The sequence below is a fragment of the Delphinus delphis genome, chromosome 18, assembly GCF_949987515.2.
Source record: "Delphinus delphis chromosome 18, mDelDel1.2, whole genome shotgun sequence".
NCBI classification, from domain to species: domain Eukaryota; kingdom Metazoa; phylum Chordata; class Mammalia; order Artiodactyla; family Delphinidae; genus Delphinus; species Delphinus delphis.
Window position 1 is genome coordinate 49,636,739 of NC_082700.1, and position 17,836 is coordinate 49,654,574.

Below are 17,836 nucleotides of genomic sequence, written 5' to 3' on the forward strand. Positions count from 1 at the left end.
TTCAAAATGGAAGGGAGAAATGAGCAAAAGTAAAAATAAAAAGTGAGAATAAATGAGTAGGGGTAGAACTTTACAATAAACATAAGGCTATGAAGTCATGCTTCTCATTCCTGTTTACATATATATCTTTTCCTGTCATATATTCAGATATGACTTGTAGCTCATTTTAAGGTGAGGGAAGTTGTGTCATGGTTACTGAGACCAGTTAATAGCAAGTATTATAAAGTATATAAAGGTAAAAGGCACAAACATTTTATGGTCATCTTACACTCAACAGGCGTGTATTTACTTACTTGCTGAACACTATCAAACCTTCCACAAGTTCATAGTATAATAGAACAACATGGATCTGAACGTTTGATTCAGCACAAATAAAATGCAAGGAATATGAGTGATGAGATTAAATGCACTTCTCATGACAGTTAAATTAGAAAAGCACACCTTCATTCAGAAAAGATCTTTTTGCCTTTCTCCTCTTATTTAAAAACTAACTGTATTTGAAAAGATACATGCACCCCAGTGTTCATAGCAACATTATTTACAATAGCCAAGAATGGAAGCAACCTAGGTTTCCATCGACAGATGAATGGATAAAGAAGATGTAAGATATATATATATATGTACATACAGGAATATTACTCAGCCATAAAAGAGAATGAGATAATGCCATTTGCAGCAACATGAATGGACCTAGAGATTATCATACTAAGTGAATAAGTCAGAAAAAGACAAATATCATATGATATCACTTATATGTGGAATCTAAAAAATTTTACAAATGAACTTATTTACAAAACAGAAAGAGACTCACAGACTTAGAAAACAAACTTATGGTTAGTGAAGGGGAAAGGTGTGTGTGTGTGTGTGGAGGGATAAATTAGGAGGATGGGATAAACATAGACAAACTACTGTATATAAAATAGATAATCTGGACATACTATATAGCACAGGGAACTCTACTCAGTACTCTGTAATAACCTATATGGGAAAAGAATCTGAAAAAGAATAGATATATGTATAACTAAATAACTTTGCTGTACATCTGAAACTAACATAACATTGTAAATCAACTATACTCCAATATAAAATAAATTTTAAAAAAAACAGTACATATATGATTGTATTGTTAAGCCTATAACAATAGGCTTAACATGGAAATGTAATGTATTTGAAAATAACAAGTTCAAGAAGAGGGTGAGACCAAAGCTGTATTGAAATAAGAAAATGACACTGCATGAATCTACATGAGCAAATGAAAGGAACTAGAAGAGGTTAATAGGAAGGTTTATGTTATTTGATAAGATGAGCAAGTTTGATAAGCTATTTGATTTCAAAAGAAAAATATGTAATTTCAGTAAAGATTTGGGCACTGTGTTTGACTGTGGATAGAGTGTTAGGACTCAATCCCATCTCACATGTATATGAATAAACAGTCGCTTAATAACATGGTATTTCTATAACAGTATATTCACAGTACTCTATAGCAAAAGGGAATGTTTTCACACTTGTCCCTTTTTCTGGGATAACCATGAGATAATTAATTTTACTTTTGTTCACGTCACAGAGAAGTTTAAAAAATGAATTTTCGAGGTCATGTATTTGTTTAATAACAAAGCATGTTCACTCTAATATTGTATATTTATTCCAAAAGAACTCTCCTCAAGACACCAGTCCTTTCTGTTTTTCCTTTATAAAATATGTAAGATGCTCCACGTTGTTTGAGTTCATACAATTGTTTGGAGCATTCAGCTAACTAGGTCAATTCACTTCACTTTTTTTTACCAGTCTCATACCACACACTTCTTTTCTAATCATCATCTCAAAGTGAAATTTTGTATAAGCCTAGAACCACTGCTACAAAGTCAAGGCAAAAGTCTTGACAGAGATTTAGTATAATCAACTTGAATCAGAAGACTCAGGGACATACAATGAAGAGTAGGATCTTTTCTTGCTGATTTTCATTTGTCATTGGTGCTATGATTAGATCAGAGGTTAGTTTCACACATTCAACACCCTTAGCCAAATCTTACCAACTCAGCTGGCTCAAGGCTGTGTGAAATGACCTCCAAGGTTTTGCTGCCGCATCTCCTTGTCAAGCTTTTTTTTTCCCCTTTATGTAATTCATCTTTTATTTCTTCAACAACGTTTTGTAGTTTTCAGAGTATACATTTTGTACTCCTTTTGTTAAATTTACTCCTAAATATTTTATTATTTGTGATGCTATTGTAAATGAACTGTTTTCTTAAAGTCATTTTTGAATAGTTAATTGCTGGTATAAAAAATACAGATGATCTTTGTACAAATGACCTGCAAACTTGTTAAACTTATTTATTAATTCAATAGTTTTTTAGTGGATTCATTAGGACATTCTACATACAAGATCATGTCAACTGCAAATACAGATAGTTTTTTTTCTTCTTTAAAAAGGAGCATGTCTTCATTATTTATTTATTTATTAACATCTTTATTGGAGTATAATTGCTCTACAGTGGTGTGTTAGTTTCTGCTTTGTAACAAAGTGAATCAGCTATACGTATACATATATCCCCATATACCCTCCCTCTTGCATCTCCCTCCCACCCTTCCTATCCCACCCCTCTAGATGGACACAATGCACCAAGCTGATCTCCTGGTGCTATGTGGCTGCTTCCCACTAGGTATCTATTTTATATTTGGTAGTGCATATATGTCCATGCCACTCTCTCACTTCGTCCCAGCCTACCCTTCCCCCTCCCCGTGTCCTCAAGTCCATTCTCTATGTCTGTGTCTTTATTCCTGTCCCGTCCCTAGGTTCTTCAGAACCTTTTTTTTTTAGATTCCATATATATGTGTTAGCATACAGTATTTGTTTTTCTCTTTCTGCTTGTCAACCTTCTGTTTTTTCATTCAATATTTATTAAATATGTTCTCTTTATGAAGTAATGTATTTAGCAATGGGAATACAATAAATATGTATTTAATGCCTATTATATTTATTCATTTATTTAACACAAATTTTTAAGTGTCTACTTTGTTCTAGACATTGTACTAGTTGCTAGATACATATTGGTAAAGATAAGAGTTCTTGCTTTCATAAAACTTATAGTCTGGAAAGTTGGGAAGGATAATCAAAAGCTGTAACAGAAAATAAATCAGCATGCATGGACAGTATTCTTTAATAGCAATTCATGGGAATGTCTCTTTGTCTGCTTCTCTTTTCCTTTTCATCATCTTCAGGAAGCAGCTGTCTCTGTGTTCATTAATTAATGGAGGTTTGAAGCAAGGCAGGAAGTAGAAGTGTATTAGTAGACTCCTAGGCCTTTATTCCAAACGTCTATGCCCACTGATGATATTCAAAGTTGAGTTAAATAGATGCTACCTTCAAATTAAGACAGAGTTTTCATAGGCTGGGCAAGAGGAAAAAGGTTTAAGGACTCTAGAATGGAGAGAACAAGTTGCAGATATTGAACCATCCTTGCATCCTTGGAATAAATTCCACTTGATCATGGTATATAATCCTTTTAATATATTGTTGAGTTTGATTTGCTAATATTTTGTTGAAAATTTTTGTACCTATGTTCATCAATAATATTAGCCTGTAATTTTCTTTTGGGGGGATATCTTTGTCTGGTTTTGGTATCAGGGTGAAGCTGGCCTTGTAGAATGAGTTTGGAAACAATCCTTTGTCTGCGAATTGTGGAATAGTTTGAGAAGGGTAAGTGTTAACTCTTCTGTAAATGTTTAGTAGAATTCACCTGTGAAACTGTCTGGTTCAGGATTTTTGTTTTGGGGCAGTTTCTTAAATTACTGATTCAATTTCATTATGGTAATTGCTCATATTTTCTATTTCTTCCTGACTCAGTCTTGGAAATTGTACATTTCTAGGAATTTACCCATTTCTTCTAGTTTGTTCATTTTATTGGTGCATAATTTCATAGTAAACTCCTATGATCTTTTGTATGTCTGTGGTGTTGGTTGTAACTTCTTTTCAGTTTCTGATTTTATTGACTTGGGGCCACACTCTTTTTTTCTTGATTAGTCTGGCTAACAGTTTTTCAATTTTGCTTATCGTTTCAATGAACTGGCTCCTGGATTCATTGATCTTTTCTATTGTTTTTTTAGTCTCCAATCCAGTTATTTATACTCTGATCTTTATGACTTCTGTCTTACTAATTTGGGTTTTTTTTTTTTCTTTTTCAGTACCTTGAGGTATAATATTAGATTGTCTATTTGAGATTTGTCTAGGTTCCTGAGGTAAGCTTGTATTATTATGAATGTCCTTCTTAGAACTGCTTTTGCTGTGTTCCATAAATTTTGGAGTGTTGTGTTTTCATTTTCATTTGTCTTCAGGTATTTTTTATTTCTTTTTGATTTCTTCAGTGATCCATTCATTGCTTAGTAGCATATTGTTTACTCTCCACATGTTTGTGGTTTTTGTAATTTTTTTTTATTGTAGTTGATTTCTGGTCTCATAGCATTGTGGTTGCAAAAGATGCTTCCTATGATTTCAACTTTCTCAAATTTATTGAGACTTTTTTGTGACCTAGCATGTGATCTATCCTGAAGAATGCTCCATCTGCACTTGAAAAGAATGTGTATTCTGCTAGTTTTGGATGAGGCCCTCCTACTGGTAGGTGAGGCCTACTAGAACAATGTCATTGTTCTAGTACTAGCCACTGATGGGTGAGTCTTTTCCTGGGGCTACTGCAGGTGTGCTGGTGGATAGGCCAAGATCCTGGGCCCTCTGGTGGGTGGGGGCCAGGTCCCACATCGGCTGGGCACTCAGGGGGCCCCAAGGCAGACAGCCTCAGAAAATGTTTTAAAATTATTTTTTGAAGTAGAGAGGAGCTACGGAAGCATTTTAGTGGACATTCATAAGAAAAGTTGGCTTATGAGGTAGGTTCTAGACCTTCCCCTCATTGCCTCATCTTTAGACCTGAGATTATAATGCTTCAGAAGGGGGCTGCCTGGACTTTGTATTTCCTTGAGAGTGCTTCCTGTTCTAAGATCAATGATTACAATAGTTATTATTATTGGGCATCATTATTTGCTGGGCACTCTTCCAAACATTTTACATGTGTGAACTCACTGAATCTTTGCAACCTAAGAGAAAGTATTGTAATTTTCCTCATGAAGAAGCTGAAGCACAGAAGAACATGCTCTAGGAAACCCAGGCCACAACTTTGATGTTAATCCATCCCTCCAGTCCTCAGTCTCATCTTAATCTAGAAATGTTGATTTCCCCAGCAATTTTTAAAATATTTTAATGTTGTTTTTAACTTATAAAATGTCAAAGAAGAAGATCCATCTCTCATTAGAGCTAAACATATAGTAATGAATGTTGGTTTCTTCATCAATGAATGAAAAAAATAATTAGTTGCACAGGTAGTATATGTCCACTTGTCCACATAGCTGCATGAGTGCAAATGTCTTCATTTGTGCCTTCAATGAGTGTGCTGTATAATTAATACAAAACCTTCTTATAGGAAAAAATAGTCATGCTGTGTTTTTCTGGTGCCAACCCCATTATAGAATATCAGCATGAAGTTAAATATTTTAATTAATGATTTTTTTTTCACACTAATTCCCAGGACTTTTTAAAAACTATTTTATACAGAGTGAACTTTTAAAGTTATCAAAAATAAATATGTTGTCCCCAAAGTAACCACATACAAATATGCAAAAAATTATCCTGAGAGAGTCATTTATTTGAGTCTATAATTAAATGGCATCTCAGTTCATACACATGAGGCCATAAAACTTTTTTATTTTTAATAATGTTATTCATATATCAGTGTGCCCATCCCTTTCATATCATTTTCTGCATGATGAATAGGGTGTTAAAGAATGTAATCTAAAACATCTGATTGGCAATTGCACAGTATTTTAAAGTTTGACAAGTCTTCTCTTCCTGAGAATTGATATTGCAATATGAATGAGAGGAAAACATAAATCTCTTTCCCATTCAATATTTCAAAAACAAACATATGTATAATAACTATTTTATATAAATAATGTTATGTAAGTATGTACATAATTTTTAAAATGCTTATTAAGTATGTATATATGTAAAATATTAATCAAATTTGGATGTGATCAAACTTCTGTCCCTGGTAATTTCAAAGCTAAATTCATGATCCCCTAGATCAGGCAAACATGTAAATAATTAGAAATGGTCATACATAGGGTCAGTCATTTTATTTAGTTACTGGGAAAAGGTAAAGCTACGTTCATCTAATTCCTGGTAGGATTATAGGAAAGTTTTCCCTTTGGTTCAAATTGTTCCCACTTCACCAGAATCTGCAGAGCTCAGGAATAGAGAGGAACTTGAGACTAAGTATTTTTAACAAGCTCATCCACTGACCCTTAAGACCAACAAGCTTGGAAAATATCGGTTAGGGTATTTGACAATCCAGGTTGGTGGATTAGTTAATTTTGTTTTCCATTCTATTATAGATATTTCAGCTTCCTACTCTTACTCTGCAGGATACTGCTGGATTGAGGCATGTAGTGATGGGCTACAATTTCTTCAAATCATACAGTGTCTGGTTGGAAGGTAACTTAAAGATCATCTTGCCCAATATTAAGTGATTTCCCGACTTCAAATTTAGCCTGACCCTCAGGCTATCATCTCCCACTCGTCCTTCAGGTTTGTCTGTGTCAATTACATGAAGCTAACCTAATTCAATTAGAGAAAGTAATATATTTTAAAGAAAGCAATATAGTCCAATAGATTCTGCAATCCCCAGCCAGTCATTTTTGGCCTACCTTGTTCAAATATTTTTGGATTGATAGGTGGCTAAAATGAGTCATGTCTAATTTACATGCTAATTCATTCCCTAAGGCAAAAATAAGTCAAGCTAAGGCAGAAGAATTACAGTTCCTTAGTTGTCATCAGCAGGTGTTTTCCAAGATACCGGTGTATAAAAAAAAAAAAAAAGGGAGGAAAATGACTATGAGAAAACTTAATTGGTTGGTGTTACGGTTATTTAAGTAGACAGTTCACATCAGTCTTCAAAATTGCATTTGCTACCAAATATTACTGCTATTATTGATGGATTTTAGGGCAAAAACAACTCTGAATCATTTATTCTGTGACTGAATTGCACAGTATAACTTCATTGTGTTTCAACAAAAATTTTTCTGTAATTCAGAGTCTGGGAGACATTAAGCAGTTATGTATTGATTTTGATTCTTTTTTTCCCCCTCAAGTAATCAATTCAGATTCTGTGGTCTTAAGTTCCACAAAGACTGTAACATCCATAAAAATTTTATTTCTGTGAGTATAAGGTTCTATATACTACAAAATGCCATCAGACAGTTTTGAGGCCCATCTGTACTGTTGTCACTTCAGCAACAGAAGTAGTAAAGAGAATTGACTCTAGCAGAAACTCCAGAAACTAAAAAGAAAAAAAAAGCTTTGCTGAAAGTAAGATGTCTTAATACATGTTTGAAAGACATGAAATCCATTGGAGTCCACAGTTCTTTTCTGAATAGGATAGGAACAGGATTTTTCTTACAATTCTTATATTATTTATTGACTGGACATTTTTCCTTGACCATAGGTGACTGTAAAATGTTATGATTAAAAGACTCACAGTTTATCTAGTCTTAAATCAATGAGGAAATTATAGGTTACCTGATACTGACAGTTCATTGAACAATAAACATTTATTAAGGGGTTAGTGTGTACCAACCACTGTCCAGGGCACTGGAAACAGAGCAATGAACAAAATAAACAAACCCTTTTTATCTTCATAGGCTTACATTCTAGTGGAAAGAGACAGATAATGAACAAACATGTTGTAAGGACTATAAAGCAAAATAAGTTCAGGTAAGGGGATAGAACATTTGAGCGGGTCCTCTGTGAAATGAAGTTGTGAGTCATGTAGATATGTACATGTCTCTGCCCCTCAACTAGGATTTATGCTGCTTAATGGCAGAGAGACACTATTGTGTCTTTGATCTCTCCCCTCCTTGAACAATAGGGGTCCAAAAAATTTTAATTGCTTTGAAAGTTATTTCAAAGAGATCGCTAGCATCTCTTCCCAGCCAGTAAAGCAAAGATACAACTACTAAGTTCATGAAACAGCAGTACAAATCCTATCAAGCATAAGTGGTTTCCCAACTATTCTACTTAGTTCAACCCATATGAGAAATCTCATAGAACAAAATAGTAAACCCGTTTTGATAAATTGGAAAGAAATTCATTTTATGTTGTCCTCGTATCAGTTATCAGTTCACTGACTTACCAGCTCTGGTAAGGGGGGTAGGGGGGACAAATCTCTAGCTGTTTTGGCAGAAGTGATCCTACTGAAACTTCCATAAAAATAACGCAGATGAGAATTATAACACCTACTTGGAAAAGGCTTCAATCTGACAAAACTATGCTATATTTTATTCATCCAGCAAACACCTGCTGTGCACATACTATGTGCCAGCTACTGGGGATGTAATGTAGAAAAGAGTCCTGCCCTCAGAGAGTTTATCTGCTGGCACATTTCAGATAGAACATATTCTCTCTCACTGTAAAGGCTGGTTCTTAGGGTCGAGGCACCACTCCCACCCAGCATTGCTGAAGAAATACAGAACACTCAGAGTCTAGTGAAAGGCAGCCCCAGGATTCAGTATGCCACTGTCCCAAAGGACAGCAGTTTCCTGGACTTGGCAATTCCAACCCAAGTGTCTCTTTGGAGACAGGGACAATGGTGTTCAAAACTGAGTCCCTTACTGAGCTGAAAGGCAAAGGCCCAACACAAGCAGCCATAAACACATACATCACAGCTGCCACCACTGTACCCACCGTTATTCCTGTCTGGGAGTCTGCTCCACCTTCTCCATTACTGGGCTTTCTCTGTCAGGTGTTGATCCGTGACAGACAGATAGTCCTTGAACCACTGACCTCTGGATGGGTCATTAAGAGGCCTCTGCTCCTGGAAAAATCAAGAAGCATACGGGTACAAAGGAAAACATAGTCATGTCATTGTTTCGACATATTCAAATTACCAAGTTTAGGCTTTGGTTCTAGATAGGTATCTAAGTCCTTATAAATACGGACTTATAAAATAAGTCCTTATTTTATAATGAAAAGGAGAAAATCTAGCATTATCTACTTTCCCTCTGTTTTATACTGGCTCTTACATTTCTCAGACCGCCCCTAAGTTACGATAGTTAGGGCTGGGGTTGGTGTCTTGTTGCTTTCAGAACCTCCCCGCTCGGAGGGGAATACTCTTTGATTGGACATATTTTCCATCTCATTTGTCCCTTCTGCCATTTGCTTTGCCTGTTTCTTTGGGGAAACCATCATTTTTTTAGTAGCTTCCCAACATGACACTTCATGAGTACAGATGTGTCAAGCTGCTATCTGATCTTTCCAGAGTCATGTGGCTTTCCTGTCCAGTTCTGATGGGAAATCCGACATACTCTGTGATTGTGCTGCAATTTTGACAAGGGAAATCTAGCTGAAAACACCATTGTCTCCACACAAATGACCTAGAATGTCTCCTTGTCTTCTAGCCATAAAACAAATGGCTATGCCAACTTGAGGTGTAGAGCCATGAAGAGAATGACACATTATGCTGTCAGCGATGAGAAATCTGTGCTTTATAGGCTCAGGATAGCAACCTTCAGGCACACAAACAGGTTATATTATATTATATTATTATAGTATATCAATTTGCATTTTCTTAAAAATATTATACTTTTTTTTTTTACAAGATATTGAGTATAGTTCCCTATGCTATATAGTAGGTTCTTATTGTTTTTATCTAGTTTAGATGTAGTACTGTGTACCCGTTAATCCCCCCTTTCCTCTTTGGTAACCATAAGTTTGTTTTTTATATCTGTGAGTCAGTTTCTGTTTTATAAATAAGTTCATTTGTACCATTCTTTTTAATTGTTTTCTAACCAATAGAAAGTATACGATATTGTTATATAACCAGCAAACTAAAAGTCTGGGACTAGAAGAATGGAACTGGTGCTGAGTTTTAGGATTTAGGGTCTTCGAAAATGAAGAGTAAAAGGAAAATGATCAATAAAATTACAGATTGGACAATACAGTATTTCCTTTTCTGCATAGTTGTAAAGATTCTATAATTTCACAATCTGGTCAATGATCCTTTTTAGATACAACAGCCATTTTAACACAGACCTCTCGGGAATTTGGAATTATTTACTGTAGCTTTGAAAAAAACAGTATTTATCCTAACTTTTGCTTCTCCATAACATTCACTATACAAAAACAATCTTCAAAAAAACCTGAAGTATCTGCTTTTTATCTTTGATACAGCATAGCCTTTTATTCATATGCAAGATCACCTTGGAAAAGTTAACAGGTTATATTTAATGAATCTTTGTTAGGAATGACAGAGTTCAAATGTGTCAATTCTTTCATTTTTATCAGAAGAAAAGCACAGTTTATTCAAGCTTATGCATCTCACATTTACAGAGCCTTCTGTTCGTACAGCATCATTTACTTTATTACAGGCTTTGCAAACCTTTTTTCATAAAGTGAATCTGCCTGTTTTACAACTGTCAGATTGGAAGTCAACAACTGAGAATTTTGAACTAGCATTTCTTATTATAGAATATACATTTTCATTCTCCTTAAAGAATACATACTTATTGTTTTTTAATTAAACAACAGAAAGTATATAATATTCTTGTAAAAGAACTTTTATTAAGCAAAAAAATGACTAAGTCATGTGTAAAATAAGATTGTGGTCAAAACAAATTTTGCCATAAGAAAGAGAAGTTCAAATAAATGGTCTACAAAAAGAGCCTTCCTAAGAAAGACTTTAGTTATAATCTGGAAGTAGTTTATGCTGGAAAGAACGGCAAGGCGACAGAATTACAAGATTTATAAAAAAGAAAGAAAACCTTAACTATAGGTCTTTCGACTAAAAACAGGACCCAAGTTAATTATTTAAGTTACCCCAACCTGATTTCTCATCTTTAAAAATCTATATCTACCCAACAAGGATAGAATAAATAAGAGAATAGATATAAAAGTGCTTGTAGCTTATAAAGCACCCTAAACAGTCAAGTTACTTTAATTCTTTTTGTGGTATTACAAAACTAGATATCTTACAACCAGAAACACAATATTAGTTTCCATTTATGAAGTCAAAATATTATGTCTCATGAAGTGTGTGTATAATGTATATCGCTTTCAGAGAGGAAGAGAGTCTTAATATGTAACATGGTAGAAGGGATACTGCATATTGAGTCTAATCTACAGAATCTTGCCAGTTGGGATCCAACTGGCTCAGATATAGATCCACAAGAATACATGAAGTTAATGCATGACCATAAAAAGACACCAAGAACTCAACTGAGAATGACTGAACTTATGTTCTGAAATTTAGAGCTGTAGACATCTTAGTATACAATTGACAGAAGTATGGGTGAACACAACAAGCTATAAGTGATGCAAAGTGGTGTTCCATCATTAACTCCCTCCCCTTCCCCTACTCACTGAAGAGTTCATGGGGCTGGGGGAATATTTTTAATGTTCTACGCTCCCTCTTGCTTCCATCTTTCTGACTTAATGATCTCTCTGTGTCCTCCTTGCTTTTGTCCCATTCTGCTTTGCACTGAGTCAACTGCACCCATATTTCTTTTCCCTTATAACTAAATAGAGCAAATTCTAAGTCTCTCTGGAATTGCTCAAAGTTCAGACTTCAAAGAGGAAAGACCTAATTAACTCTCTTGCTAAGGAGTTTCTTCCTCCAACAGATTCAGAAAAATGCCACTGCCATTTACTTTGATTTAGAGGATGACTCCTCTTCCCATTTGCCTTGCACTGAAACGTTATTTCTGAATACTTTGTTTGGAGTCATGTAGGTGGTTATACCGTGACAGGCAAAGTTTTTGTTTTTATAATTCTTGCCTTTTGAGTTAGGAAAAAAGTTTCTATATTTGTCTTGTCTGTAAGGGGTCTCCCTTTGGGTAGAAAATGGATGCCAAAACACTCCTAATTGCAGCAGTCTGAAACTACATTGTTTACTTCTGCATGCCTTCTATCATCTAGGCTACATATGTCTGATTCTTGAGAGACCTGAATTCTAACGTTTGCCAAAAGATGAGTCATCAAGCCATAGCTAATAAAACGTATACTACTGCTAATACTATGAATTAACCCAGCTAGACTTTTAGAAGCTCAGATTTCATAAATAGGAAACAAGAAGAAGAAGAAATACTCCTCTAATATTTGGATGCTCTCATACTATTTGAGAAATAAATATTTTAAAAAATCAAAAGAAAACGTTAAGAAAAACTTTGCCAGAGAACGCCTTTTTTCACTTTCATTTCATGAGCTATAACTACTGTCAGTGCTACAGCCATCTCTCCAGTAAAGCACCTTGTGTTTAGAATCAGCCAAATGAAAGGCCTCCAGCGATTTTACAAAAATTAATTATTAATGACTGTTTGATTTAACTTTAGCTCAGGCCAAGAAAAGAGGCTTGTACTCTGCAGCTTCTGTTTCTACCTGAGGTTTTATTTTCTTTTGTTTCCAACTTGAATTCCTATTTGCAACTCTTATTTCCTATTTCCAACTTGTTTCCTATTGAATCGTATCTGTTTATCTCCTATGTGGATTCTGTACCCAGTATATTGACAATTAGGCCATTTGTCATTCTTGCTTGAAACTCAGAAAGTTACATACTTTTTAAAGGCTTTAAGAACCCTTCAAGATTAAAGCCCAGCAGAAAACTCCTCTCTCCAGATTTGCATTTTACAATCCATTATTTATTATTGTTGTTTGCCCTCAGAACACTGTTCTTTATGTACTGCTGTGAGTCATATATACATAGTCCAAACTCATTATCTTTTTCCCTTTGTCTGTCCAAACCTAAAACCCAAGAGAAGACTCTCATTTTCCATACTTGAGATAATGCCTCAAGTGGCAAAGCCAAACAGCAGACCTGTTTTAAGTGCCCTGTTTTTAACTTTGAGCTTGAAATGTCTAGGTGCATGCCATCTGTGGCAATTCATACATAAACCACTCCTGTTTCTGATTTCTCCAGGATCCTAGTGTCTGAATGAGTTGTTCTAGAGAGAAAATAATAAATGAAACATCAGACTAACTGCTTTCTAGCTCTCTTGGCTCATAACAATCTTTATTGTTCCAGATGCTCCCAACATATATCAACAGAATCAGATTCAAGACACAGAGCTCTCCTTCATAATTTTAACCACAAAGAACGTTTTCTCCCTTTCACTATTTCTAATAAAGTGACACGTTTTCCTTCAAAGGTTCTTCTATTTAGTATTGGGAGAACCACAGACAAGTAACTGTGTTTTCCAAACCATGAAATGTATATTGCCCAATAGCCTGAAAAATAAAAAAATAAAAGTCACGAGATAAAGGGGGCACACAAGAAAATCGATTCTAGTAACATAGAGTGTGTGTCATTTTAATCATTCTGCTTTACTCAGCTACTGACCCAAATCACTCGAAGTCTATCTTACTTACTGAGTTAAGCAATCTTTCAAATAGTATTTTGAATAAGGAACTGCTGTTACATTTTTTTTAGTTGAAATAAGCTGTGGTTCAGCTTAAAGAAAACAATCCTGGTAGAGCTGATATAGCTGCCAAGCGTAGGATGTTACATGTAAAACTTACTTTTAGGAAAAGATTTAAGATCCTTTCAAGACAGATTTATCAGCCCAGACTCAGATAGTGAGTATAGGAAATCAATATTATGAATAAAGTTATTACCCATAAAAGTAAAATATTTTGGTACTTCTGTAAAATTACACAGCTATCCGAATAGCATGCTCTGCCTGGAATAGAACCTAATATAATAAGGCTTTTTACACATTATCTTGAATACTGATGTCTGTCATCACTCCGTTGTAATATATGTATGTAATATGTATATAAAATAAAAAGATAATTATATAAAATCCAGATAAAAATAATTATAATTTCTCATGCACATGTTTGGTGGTCTGCTGACTGCTGGCTGGGGCAGCCTGGTGATGGATACAGGAAGAACTGCCCCACTGACCCCAACCCAAATTGTTAACCTGTAAATTCTTAAACTAAACAGATACATATTGTTTTAAGGCAGTGAGTTTTTCCAGTAGTTTGTTACACAGAGTTACTGGGGCTACAGATAATGGATGATCTTTTGATGGAGGAAAGAACTGCATAAAGGGAGGCATAAGGGTACCAAAGAAAATCCTCCAATTTTCCACTGCTGCCCGTCAACATTCTAGAGTCCTAGTCTCCCTTTCCAAGGTATTGCTTTAGTCTGCAACCTTGGTTGCTAAAACTTCATCTAGAGTTAGAAGAGAAAAAGGATTTAAATCCTAGTTCTGGAGCTAATTGCTTCATTGAACCTCTTTAGGTTTCAATGTCCTCAGTAGTAGTACCTATGGTATGGAATTACTGTGGGAAGTGTACTGGGAAAATATAAATGATTCACATGTTGCCTGAACCATAGCACATGCTCAATAAATGATAGGCACTAAGGAAACACTGGCCAATAAATGACCATGTGTTTTTCTCATTCTTCAGGAAGCCAAATGGGTGAACATAGAGAAACAGGCAAGGGCAAACCCAAATGCACAAGGACTGGTCAAGGCCCTGCTTTGCCAAAGCTGCTAACATCTCGCTAGACAAAGCAAGTCACATGCCTGACACAGAGTGTAAGTGCAGGGACGTTAACCACGCTATACAGCAAATGGTTTGAAAACACGAGGTTGGACAATTGGGCCCACTAGTCAAATCAATATACCAGAATCTATAACTTTAATCTTATTTCTGAAGACTCCTTTCACCCTTGGCTTTCTCAGGCTATGATTCCACAAGAACAGTGATTTACAATAAATATAGATGTAGCTATATAAAATGATCTTTCAATACTGCTGGGCTCCATCATCAAAGAAGCACTGATTGCTTTGCTACTCAAAGGTGGTAACTGGACCAGAGGTTTTGACATTTGCAGTACCTTGACAGAAATTCAGGATCTTGGGCCATACCCAAGGCATATTGAATCATAACAAACATTTTAACAGGATATCCAGGTGACTTGTGAAAAACCACTGGCTATTAGATTTAGAATTCTGTTCTTAAATTTGTTCTCAATTGTGTTTGCTAAAGAAACAAACTGATATAATCAGAGGATTTTTAACTATAAGAATGGGAAACAAAAAATGGGTTTGACTCTCCAGTAATAACCTAACTTTTAAATAGATAAAAGACACTTCAGCAAAGAATATACACAAATAACCTATAAGCACATGAAAAGATGATTCGCTCCATTTGTCATTAGGGAAATGCAAATTAAATCCATACTGAAACCCACGAGAATGGCTGAAATTAAAGAGACTGAAAAGATTTGCATGGATGTGGTGCATCTGGGACCCTTATAAAACTATTTTGGAAAGCAGTTTAACAATTTCTTACAAAGGTAAAGTTGTACCTACAACCACAGACCAGCAATTCCACTTTGAGTACATATCCAAGGGAAATGAAAGTGTATATCCACCAAATAACATGTACAAGAATGTTCATAGTCATTTTATTCATAATAGCTAAAACTGGAAATAATCCAAATGTCCATAAACGGGGGTATGGATAAACAAAATGTGGTTTATTCATGCAATGAAATACCCCTCAGCAGTAAAAAGGGATGACACACAGAACATACATTATCTCACTGACATTATTTTAGAGAACAAGGTCAAATACAAGAAAACACTTATTGTATGATCCCATTTATCTGAAACTAAGGGACAGGGAAAATGAATCTATTTCTATAGAAATCCAAATGGTGGTTTTCTGTGGGTTGGTGGGAGATGTGGCTTGGATTAATCATAAAAGAACAAAAGAGATCCTTTACAGTGATGGTGAGCTATTGTATCTTGCTTTGGGCATTTTTACACAAGTATATCTATTTGGCAAAAACATATGGAACTTTGTGCATTTTATTATTTATAGATTAAACTTCAATAAAGAGGTATTTATCACCTCACAGTTTTCAAATCACATATCCCCACATATGATCCTGTTTCAACACCCCTGTGGGTCCAGCAGGGCAGGTGTTATTATGAACTTTACAGATGAGAACATTAAAGCTCAGAGAGAGGTAACTTGCTAAAGTCTCCCGCACGCCCGTAGGTCTTTGACCACTATTTCACCTTCTTTACACTGTGTTTTCGTTTCCCCAGCAGCAAGTGGGACCAAAACCCTAAGTATTCAAATAGAAAAGAGTTAACGGATTTAAAAGTGCTGAGAACTTTCCTGCTGGGATAGCACTATTTGAATACTAAGCATAGTCTTTGCATGTCAAATATACACTTTTGTCTCTTGCCCGCTGTTCCAGAGAATGCGGAAGCTTTCCAAACAGAGAACTGGAAAAGACCCTAGAAAAAGGAGACAATTGCTGCTAGGGGAGCACGCTTCTTTGTTTGGCCTGGAGCTATTCTTTCCTATGGTTTTTCCGAACCTTAGGGGAAAGATAAACATTTTGGACCAGTACTGAGAGACTACGTGGAAACTACAAAGTCCTGCGTCAAAGCCAACCTGAAGAGAGAAAGATTTAAGAGAAGCCATAGTGGGAGCCGTGGGTCCAGCTAGCCATTGTGATTTGGCGATTTCTATACCCGAGGTGTCAGCAAGAAAATAAAAAAGACAGAATTGGGATTGCGGCCTGGTTGCCAGAGGTCAGGGTAGGGCTTCAGATAGGACAGTTTCTCTAGGCTCATCGGCTGCTTCAGAACACCAATAACTATTTCTAGTCCCCTGGCTGAACCTCTAGACCCACATCCTTGACGCTAAGGGAATGATTTATTTGCTGGTACTAATATATATTTGAACCACTAAATCAATATGAAATTGATTCTATGCATAGAACACACTGAACTGTCCCTTGCAGGAGAAATTGGTGACCTAACAAAAGGGCACCCCTGTGATACTTATCACAATTAGGCTTACGTGCACCTATGTAGTAAAACTGTATGTTGTTTACCATATTGTTGTTCTGATTCTTCTCAATAAAATCCAAGCTGGAGCTGGCTAGAAAAAAGACATGTGTATAGACGGAGGGGGACGGTGTGAAGAGAATTGGTTCCTGTGATAACTGAAGGGTGGAAATAAATTAGTCCCGTGGTTTTTTTTAGCCTGGATGCACATTAGTGTCTTATCTGGAGCGTTTAATAAAGCACTTCTGTGTCCAGGTCTCATAGCCCAGAGATTCTAGTTTAATTGGTCTGAGGGGATAGAAAGGGAAGAGAGGTATGAATTGTCTTGAAAGCTCCACAGGCGTGTCTAATGTGCTGACCAGAGCTGAAGTAGGCAGAGGAGAGAGGAATAGTTATTCAGAATGAAGCCCAGGTGTGTAGACCGGCCCTCCAAAATGCGTTGGTTCCAACAACTCCTACAGAAAGAAGAAAAGCATTCAAAAAGGTGGCCCTACTTTCAAGTCAGATGGAAAGTCAAAGGTAGACACACCAGAGACCCTAAAGCCAAGAAACTCTCCCAAAGGAAAAAGAAACACAGCCCCACAAGGGCCCTCATTGCTTCCATCTTTGCTCCCAGCACATCTCATCCTGCTGCCACTTCTTATGCGAAATAAACATGGACTCAGGCTGTCGACAGGGGTTCTCTGAATTAGGTATTGCCCCACATCCCACTTCATCTTACAAAGTGCTCAACAGCAACTTTCCCACTTTGAGTCACTTTGATCCAAGTTACACAGATAAGTCCCGAGGACTACATTAAAATACCTTCACTTTACTGTTTCCTCTATACTGGAAAGTTGCATACCCACATCCTCCCAGCAATTAAAGATATATAAATTACAACTATCAGATATTCTTAGGATCAGATTTAGAGAAGATTAAA

At 35.9% G+C, this 17,836-nt stretch overlaps 1 long non-coding RNA gene across 1 annotated transcript in view; it reads right to left on the reverse strand.

Annotated features, from left to right (window-relative positions):
* Nucleotides 1–17,836, reverse strand: part of LOC132413848 (uncharacterized) — a 105,906-nt gene that overhangs the window by 78,139 nt on the left and 9,931 nt on the right. The window contains exon 2 of the long non-coding RNA XR_009516831.1: nt 8,783–8,912. This is a non-coding gene — a long non-coding RNA (uncharacterized lncRNA). The remainder of the gene's footprint in view (nt 1–8,782; nt 8,913–17,836) is intronic.